Here is an 8752-nt window from a genome sequence, read left to right as displayed (position 1 = left end):
TTACCCCTAGGTTCTTCATGACATTTTTTCCCTTAAATTCCATATATGTGTTAGCATATGGTATTTGTCTTTCTATTTCTGACTTACTTCACTCTGTATGACAGACTCTAGGTCTATCCACCTCATTACAAATAGCTCAATTTCGTTTCTTTTTATGGCTGAGTAATATTCCATTGTATATATGTGCCACATCTTCTTTATCCATTCATCCGATGATGGACACTTAGGTTGTTTCCATCTCTGGGCTATTATAAATAGAGCTGCAATAGACATTTTGGTACATGACTCTTTTTGAATTATGGTTTTCTCAGGGTATATGCCCAGTAGTGGGATTGCTGGGTCATATGGTAGTTCTATTTGTAGTTTTTGAAGGAACCTCCATACTGTTCTCCATAGTGGCTGTACCAATTCACATTCCCACCAGCAGTGCAAGAGGGTTCCGTTTTCTCCACACCCTCTCCAGCTTTTATTGATTCTATATTTTTTGATGATGGCCATTCTGACTGGTGTGAGATGATATCTCATTGTAGTTTTGATTTGCATTTCTCTAATGATTAATGATGTTGAGAATTCTTTCATGTGTTTGTTGGCAGTCTGTATATCTTCTTTGGAGAAACGTCTATTTAGGTCTTCTGCCCAGTTTTGGATTGGGTTGTTTGTTTTTTTGTTATTGAGCTGCATGAGCTGCTTGTAAATTTTGGAAATTAATCCTTTGTCAGTTGCTTCATTTGCAAATATTTTCTTCCATTCTGAGGGTTGTCTTTTGGTCTTGTTTATGGTTTCCTTTGCTGTGCAAAAGCTTTGAAGTTTCATTCGGTCCCATTTGTTTATTTTTGTTTTTATTTCCATTTCTCTAGGAGGTGGGTCAAGAAGGATCTTGCTGTGATTTATGTCATAGAGTGTTCTGCTTATGTTTTCCTCTAAGAGTTTGATAGTCTCTGGTCTTATATTTAGGTCTTTAATCCATTTTGATTTTATTTTTGTGTATGGTGTTAGGGAGTGTTCTAATTTCATTCTTTTACTTGTAGCTTTCCAGTTTTACTACCTCTGCTATATTTTGGAAGAGTTTGAGAAGGGTAGGTGCTAGCTCATCTCTAAATGTTTGATAGAATTCACCTATGAAGCCATCTGGTCCTGGGCTTGTGCTTCTTAGAAGATTTTAAATCACAATTTCGATTTCAGTGCTTGTGATTGGTCTCTTCATATTTTCTGTTTCTTCCTGCTTCCGTCTTGGAAGGTTGTACTTTTCTAAGAATTTAACCATTTCTTCCAGGTTGTCCATTTTATTGGCATATAGTTGCCTGTAATAGTCTCTCACGATCCTTTGTATTTCTGCAGTGTAAGTTGCTACTTCTCCTTTTTCATTTCTAATTCTATTGGTTTGAGTCTTCCTTTTTCTCTTGACGAGTCTGGCTAATGATTTATCAATTTTGTTTATTTTCTCAAAGAACCAGCTTTTAGTTTTATCGATCTTTGTTATTGTTTCCTTCATTTTTTCATTTATTTTTGATTTGATCTTTATGATTTTTTTCCTTCTGCTAACTTTGGGTTTTTGTTTTTCTTCTTCTTCTTCTTTCTCTAATTGCTTTAGATGTAAGGTTAGGTTGTTTATTTGAGATGTTTCTTGTTTCTTGAGGTAGGACTGTATTGCTATAATCTTCCCTCTTAGAACTGCTTTTGCTGCATCCCATAGGTTTTGGGTCATCGTGTTTTCATTGTCAATTTTTTCTACGTATTTTTTGATTTCCTCTTTGATTTCTTCAGTGATCTCTTGGTTATTTAGTAGCATATTGTTTAACCTCCATGTGTTTGTATTTTTTACAGTTTATTTTCCTGTACATGATATCTAGTCCTATAGCGTTGTGCTCAGAAAAGATACTTGAAACAGTTTCAGTTTTCTTAAATTTACTGAGGCTTGTTTTGTAACCCAAGATATAATCTATCCTGGAGAATGTTCCATGAATGCTTGAGAAGAGTGTATTCTGTTGTTTTTGGATGGAATGTCCTATAAATATCAATTAAGCCTATCTGTTCTAATGTGTCTTCTAAACCTTGTGTTTGCTTGTTTAATTTCATTTTGGATGATCTGCCCATTGGTGAAAGTGGAATGTTAAAGTCCCCTACTATTATTGTGTTACTGTCGATTTCCCCTTTGATGGCTGTTAGCATTTGCCTTATGTATTGAGGTGCTCCTCTGTTGGGTGCATATATATTTGCAATTGTTATATCTTCTTCTTGGATCGATCCCTTGATCATTATGTAGTGTCCTTCTTTGTCTCTTCTAATAGTCTTTATTTTAAAGTCTATTTTGTCTGATATGAGAATTGCTAATCCAGCTTTCTTTTGATTTCCATTTGCATGGAATATCTTTTTCCATCCCCTTACTTTCAGTCTGTATGTGTCTCTAGATCTGAAGTGGGTCTCTTATAGACAGCATATCTACGGGTGTTGTTTTTGTATTCATTCAGCCAGTCTGTGTCTTTTGGTGGGAGCATTTAATCCATTTACATTTAAGGTAATTATCGATATGTATGTTCCTATTACCATTTTCTTAATTGTTTTTGGTTTGTTATTGTAGGTTATTCCCTTCCCTTGTGTTTCCTGCCTAGAGAAGTTCCTTTAGCATTTGTTGTAAAGCTGGTTTGGTGGTGCTGAATTCTCTTAACTTTTGCTTGTCTGTAAAGGTTTTACTTATTCTGTCGAATCTGAATGAGATCCTTGCTGGGTAGAGTAATCTTGGTTGTAGGTTTTTCCCTTTCATCATTTTAAATATGTCCTGCCACTCCCTTCTGGCTTGCAGAGTTTCTGCTGAAAGATCAACTGTTAACCTTATGGGCATTCCCTTGTATGTTATTTGTTGTTTTTCCCTTGCTGCTTTTAATATTTTTTCTTTGTATTTAATTTTTGATAGTTTGATTATTATGTGTCTTGGTGTATTTCTCCTTGAATTTATCCTTTATGGGACTCTCTGTGCTTCCTGGACTTGATTAACTATTTCCTTTCCCAAATTAGGGAAATTTTCAACTATAATCTCTTCAAATATTTTCTCAGTCCCTTTCTTTTTTTCTTCTTCTTCTGGGGCCCCTATAATTCGCATGTTGGTGCATTTAATATTGTCCCAGAGGTCTCTGAGACTGTCCTAAATTCTTTTCATTCTTTTTTCTTTATTATACTCTGCAGTAGTTATTTCCACTATTTTATCTTCCAGGTCACGTATCCATTCTTCTGCTTAGCTATTCTGCTATTGATTCCTTCCAGAGTATTTTTAATTTCACTTATTGTGTCATTCATCATTGTTTATTTGCTCTTTACTTCTTCTAGGTCCTTGTTAAACGTTTCTTGTATTTTCTCCATTCAATTTCCAGGATTTTGGATCATCTTTACTATCATTACTCTGAATTCTTTTTCAGGTAGACTGCATATTTCCTCTTCATTTGTTTGGCCTGGTGGGTTTTTACCTTGCTCCTTCATCTGCTGCATATCTCTCTGTCTTCTCATTTTGTTTAACTTACTGTGTTTGGGTCTCCTTTTCACAGGCTGCAGGTTCCTAGTTCCCATTATTTTTGGTGTCTACCCCCAGTGGGTGAGATTGGTTCAGTGGGTTATGTAGGCTTCCTGGTGCCTGTGTTCTGGAGGGTGTGGCTGTATCTTGTCCTTCTGGTGGGCAGGGCCACACCCGGTGGTGTGTTTTGGGGTGTCTGTGAACTTAGTATGACTTTAACAGCCTCTTTGCTAATGGGCAGGGCTGTGTTCCTGTCTTGCTAGGTGTTTGGCACGGGGTGTCCAGCACTGGAGCTTGCTGGCCATTGCATGGAGCTGGGTTTTAGTGCTGAGACAAAGATATCTGGGAGAGCTCTTTCCGATTGATATTATGTGGGGCTGGGAGGTTTTTGGTGGTCCAGTGTCCTAGCCTCAGCCCTGCCTCCTCTGAGGCTCAGGCCCAATATCCGGCTGGAGCACCAAAGCCCTGCAAGCCACACAGCTCAGAAGAAAAGAAGGAAGAAAGGAAAAAAAAAAAAAGAACAGAAAGAACCCCCAAGACAAATGGTAAAAGCAAACCCAAACAGACAAAATCACACAAAGAAGCATACACACAAAAAGAAAAAAAGGAAAAAAAAATTTTAATTAAAAAAAGTAAAAGTTAAAAAATAATAAAAAATTAAAAATAAAAAATTTTAAAAAGAGAGCAACCAAACCAATAAACAAATCCACCAATGATAATAAGCACTAAATACTAAACTAAGATAAACATAAAACTAGAAACAAATTAAATGCAGAAAGCAAACCCCAAGTCTACAGTTGCTCCCAAAGTCCACTGGCACAATTTTGGGAACATTCATTGTCTATTCAGGTATTCCACAGATGCAGGGTTTATCAGGTTGATTGTGGGGACTTAATCTGCTGCTCCTGAGGCTGCACAGAGAAATTTCCCTTTCTCTTCTTTGTTCACAGAGATCCTGGGGTCCAGCTTTGTTTATGGCCCCACCTCTGTGTGTAGACCACCCTCAGGAGTCTGTTCCCCACCCAGACAAAGGGCTTAAAGCAGCAGCTGATTAGGGCTCTCTTGCTCACCAGACCTGGGCAAAGGAGGGTACAGAAGTCATAACTGGAATGTGGGGCAAGCCTGTGGCCACTGGCGTAACATTGCAACAGCCTGAGGCGTGCCATGTGCTCTCCCACGGAAGTTGTCCATGGATCACAGGACCCTGGCAGTGGCATGCTGCACCGGTTCCCAAGGGGGTGTGGGTAGTGACCTGCACTTGCACACAGGATTCTTGGTGGCAGCAGCAGCAGCGTTAACAGTTCATACCTGTCTCTGGGGTCTGAGCTGATAGCCGCAGCTCATGCCCATCTCTGGAGCTCACTTAGGCGGTGCTCTGCCTTCTGTGGGCACACAGGGAAGGAATCCCCTCCCCTTGCACACCCCAAAACAATAGTCTCTTGCCTCTTTGGCAATTCCAGACTTTTTCCCAGACTCCCTCCTAGCTAGCTGTGATGCATTAGCCCCCTCCAGGCTGTCTTCACACAGCCAACCCCAGTCTTCTCCCTGGGATCTGACCTCCGAAGCCCGAGCCTCAGTTCCCAGCCCCCACAGGCACTGGCAGGTGAGCACACAAGGGTCTCAGTTGGTGAGGGCTGGTTGGCACCGATCTTTTGTGTGGGAATCTCTCTGCTTTGCCCTCTGCACCCCTGTGGCTGTGCTCTCCTCCATGGCTCCAAAGCTTCCCCCCCACCCCCCATCCCCAAAAGTGAAGGGGCTCCCTAGTGTGTGGAAACCTTTCCTCCTTCTCAGCTCCCTCCCAGAGGTGCAGGTCCTGTCCCTATTCTTTTGTCTCTGTTTTTTCTCTTACTTTTTGCCCTACCCAGGTATGTGGGGAGTTTCTTGCCTTTTGGGAAGTCTGAGGTCTTCTGCCAGCGTTCATTAGGTGTTCTGTAGGAGTTGTTCCATGTGTAGATGTATTTTGGATGTATTTGTGGGGAGGAAGGTGATCTCCACTTTTTACTCCTCTGCCATCTTGAAGGTCTCTCCAAGTTGCTGATTTTTTGTTGCTGATTTGCCAGAGTTCTTGTATGCTTTAGGTATTCTTTGTCAGTTTCAGACATTGAAAAAATTTTCTCTAATTTTATCATCTCCGTATTAGTTTTATCCATGGTGTTTTATGTTGAATAGAAATCCTTAAACATATTCAAATTTACCAAAGATTTGCCTTATGGTTTAACTTTTAGGATTTTGTTTCCACTCTAAATTCAGAGAAACAAAGAATTCTTCTTAGGCAACCCAGAGTCCGGCATGAGAAACATAAGATTAACCTAAAAGATAATTAAACATTAGGAATTAACACACACAGAGGCAGTTACCCTGATATATCTTCTGTTCATTGGGTACAAGATAAAAAGTAATCAGGTCATTCTCATAATCCTGAGAATGGTCCAGAGGTAGAGCTATGTTACATTTGTCATTTTAATTTATTTTATTTTGAAAAAATACTTTGTTGAGAAAAGAATGAAACAAGGATTAGTAATTAATACATAAATTCTGAGAAGTTTTGACATATGTATATCACCATGAAGCCCCAAAATCAAGATAATTAATATATCTATCCCTCCCAAACTTTCCTCATTCCACATTTTAATCCCTCCCTCCCAACCCTCATCACTTCCCAACCTCCCCCACGCTCCCTGTCTATAGACAACCACCATCACAATTCTAGATTATTTTACATTTTTGAAGTTTTATGTAAATGGAATCAAACAGTAAGTACTTTTTTCTGACTTGTTTCACTCAGCAGAATTATTTTGAGATTCAGCCATATTCTACTGTGAATAGTTTGTTTCTTTTTATTCCTAAAAAGTATTCCATTGTATAGATAATAGCATGATTCATTGATCCACACATCCGGTAATGGACATTTAGGTTGTCTTTACTTTTTGGCTACTATTGATAATGCTGCTATGAACATTGTATGGAATTATGTTTTTAGTTTTTTTTTTAATGAATAAGTTGCATATGTATTCTCATGTATAAATGAGTACAGGTTTCACATTTGACTTTATCAATTAATAGTCTAATATTAACATTCTCAAACTGTTCAGTACATTTTAAAATCACTAATCACATGTCTTAAGTTGAAATTTAGCTGTAAAAATATATATATTTTTTAAGTATGAAAACTTTGCTACAAGGAAAATAGCACATATATTTTACAATAGCTATTAAATATCTCAGTTTAGTCAGTCCACCCTACCCCTTTTATTTTTTATTGTATTATAATTGTTTTACATTGTTGTGTTAGTTTCTGCTGTATAACAAAGTGATCAGCTATATGTTTACATATATCACCATACCGCCTCCCTCTTGCATCTCCCTCCCACCCTCCCCATCCCACCCCTCTAGGTGGTCACAAAGCACCGAGCTGATCTCCCTGTGCTATGTGGCTGCTTCCCACTAGCTATCTATTTTACGTTTGGTAGTGTATATATGTCCATGCCACTCTCACTTTGTCCCAGCTTACCCTTCCCCCTCCCCATGTCCTCAAGTCCATTCTCTACATCTGTGTCTTTATTCCTGTCCTGCCCCTAGGTTCTTCAGAACAATTTTTTTTTAGATTCCATATATATGTGTTAGCTAACAGTATTTGTTTTTCCCTTTCTGACTTCACTCTGCATGACAGACCCTAGGTTCTTTTTGACCTACCTCCTAGAGAAATGGAAATAAAAACAAAAATAAACAAATGGGACCTAATGAAACTTAAAAGCTTTTGCACAGCAAAGGAAGCCATAAACAAAATGAAAAGACAACCCTCAGAATGCGAGAAAATATTTGCAAATGAAGCAACTGACAAAGGATTAATCTCCAAAATATACAAGCAGCTCATGCAGCTCAATATCATAAAAACAAACAACCTAATCCAAAAATGGGCAGAAGACCTAAACAGACATTTCTCCAAAGAAGATATACAGATTGCCAACAAACATGAAAGGATGGTCAACATCACTAATCATTAGAGAAATGCAAATCAAAACTACAATGAGATATCACCTCACACCAGTCAGAATGGCCATCATTAAAAAATCTAGAAACAATAAAAGCTGGAGAGGGTGTGGAGAAAAGGGAATCCTCTTGCACTGTTGGTGGGAATGTAAATTGATGCAGCCACTATGGAGAACAGTATGGAGGTTCCTTAAAAAACTAAAAACAGTACTATATGACCCAGCAATCCCACTAGGCATATACCCTGAGAAAACTATAATTCAAAAAGAGACATGTACCACAATGTTCATTGCAACACTATTTACAATGGCCAGGACATGGAAACAACCTAAGTGTCCATCAACAGGTGAATGGATAAAGGTGTGACAGATATATATAATGGAATATTACTCAGCCATAAAAAGAAATGAAATTGAGTTATTTGTAGTGCTTTTATTTCTTTTAGGTAAATACCTAGGAATGAAATGGCTGGAACAGATGGTAGATGTGTTTACCTTTGTGAGAAACTTCCAAAGTGATTACACCAGTTTACATTCCCACCAGCACCATAAGAGAGTTCTAGTTGTTCCACATCCTCACTAACATTTAATATGGTTAAGAAATCTGTTGCGTTTCTATACACTAAGAATAAATTATCAGAGAAACTGAGGAAACAATGTCTTTTGCCATCATATTGAAAAGAATAAAATATCTAGGAATAAACCTACATAAAGAGGTAAGAGACCTGTACTCGGAAAACTATAAGACACTGATGAAAGAAACTGAAGATGACACAAACAGATGAAAAGATATATCGTGTTCATAGGTTGGAAGAATTAATATTGTTAAAATGACCATACTACCCAAGGCAATCAACAGATTCAATGCAATTCCTATCAAAATACCAAGAGCATTTTTCACAGAACTAGAATGAATAATTTTAAAATTTGTATGGAAAGACAAAAGACCCTGAATAGCCAAAATAATCTCCAGAAAGAAGAACAGAGCTGGAGAAATCATGCCCCCTGACATCAGACTATACTACAAAGCTATGGTAATCAAAACAGTATGCTACTGACACAAAAACAAACACATAAATCAATGGAACTGAATAGAGAACCAAGAAATAAACCCACATACTTGTGGTCAACTAATCTATGACAAAGGAGGCAACAACATACACTGGAGAAAAGACAGTCTCTTCAATAAGTGGTGCTGGGAAAACTGGACAGCTACATGTGAAAGAAGAAAATTAGAACATTCTCTAACACTATATACAAA

This window comes from Lagenorhynchus albirostris, chromosome X (genome assembly GCF_949774975.1).
Source record: "Lagenorhynchus albirostris chromosome X, mLagAlb1.1, whole genome shotgun sequence".
Lineage (NCBI taxonomy): Eukaryota > Metazoa > Chordata > Mammalia > Artiodactyla > Delphinidae > Lagenorhynchus > Lagenorhynchus albirostris.
The sequence above is the reverse complement of the archived record's forward strand: the minus strand, read 5'-3'. Positions refer to the sequence as shown.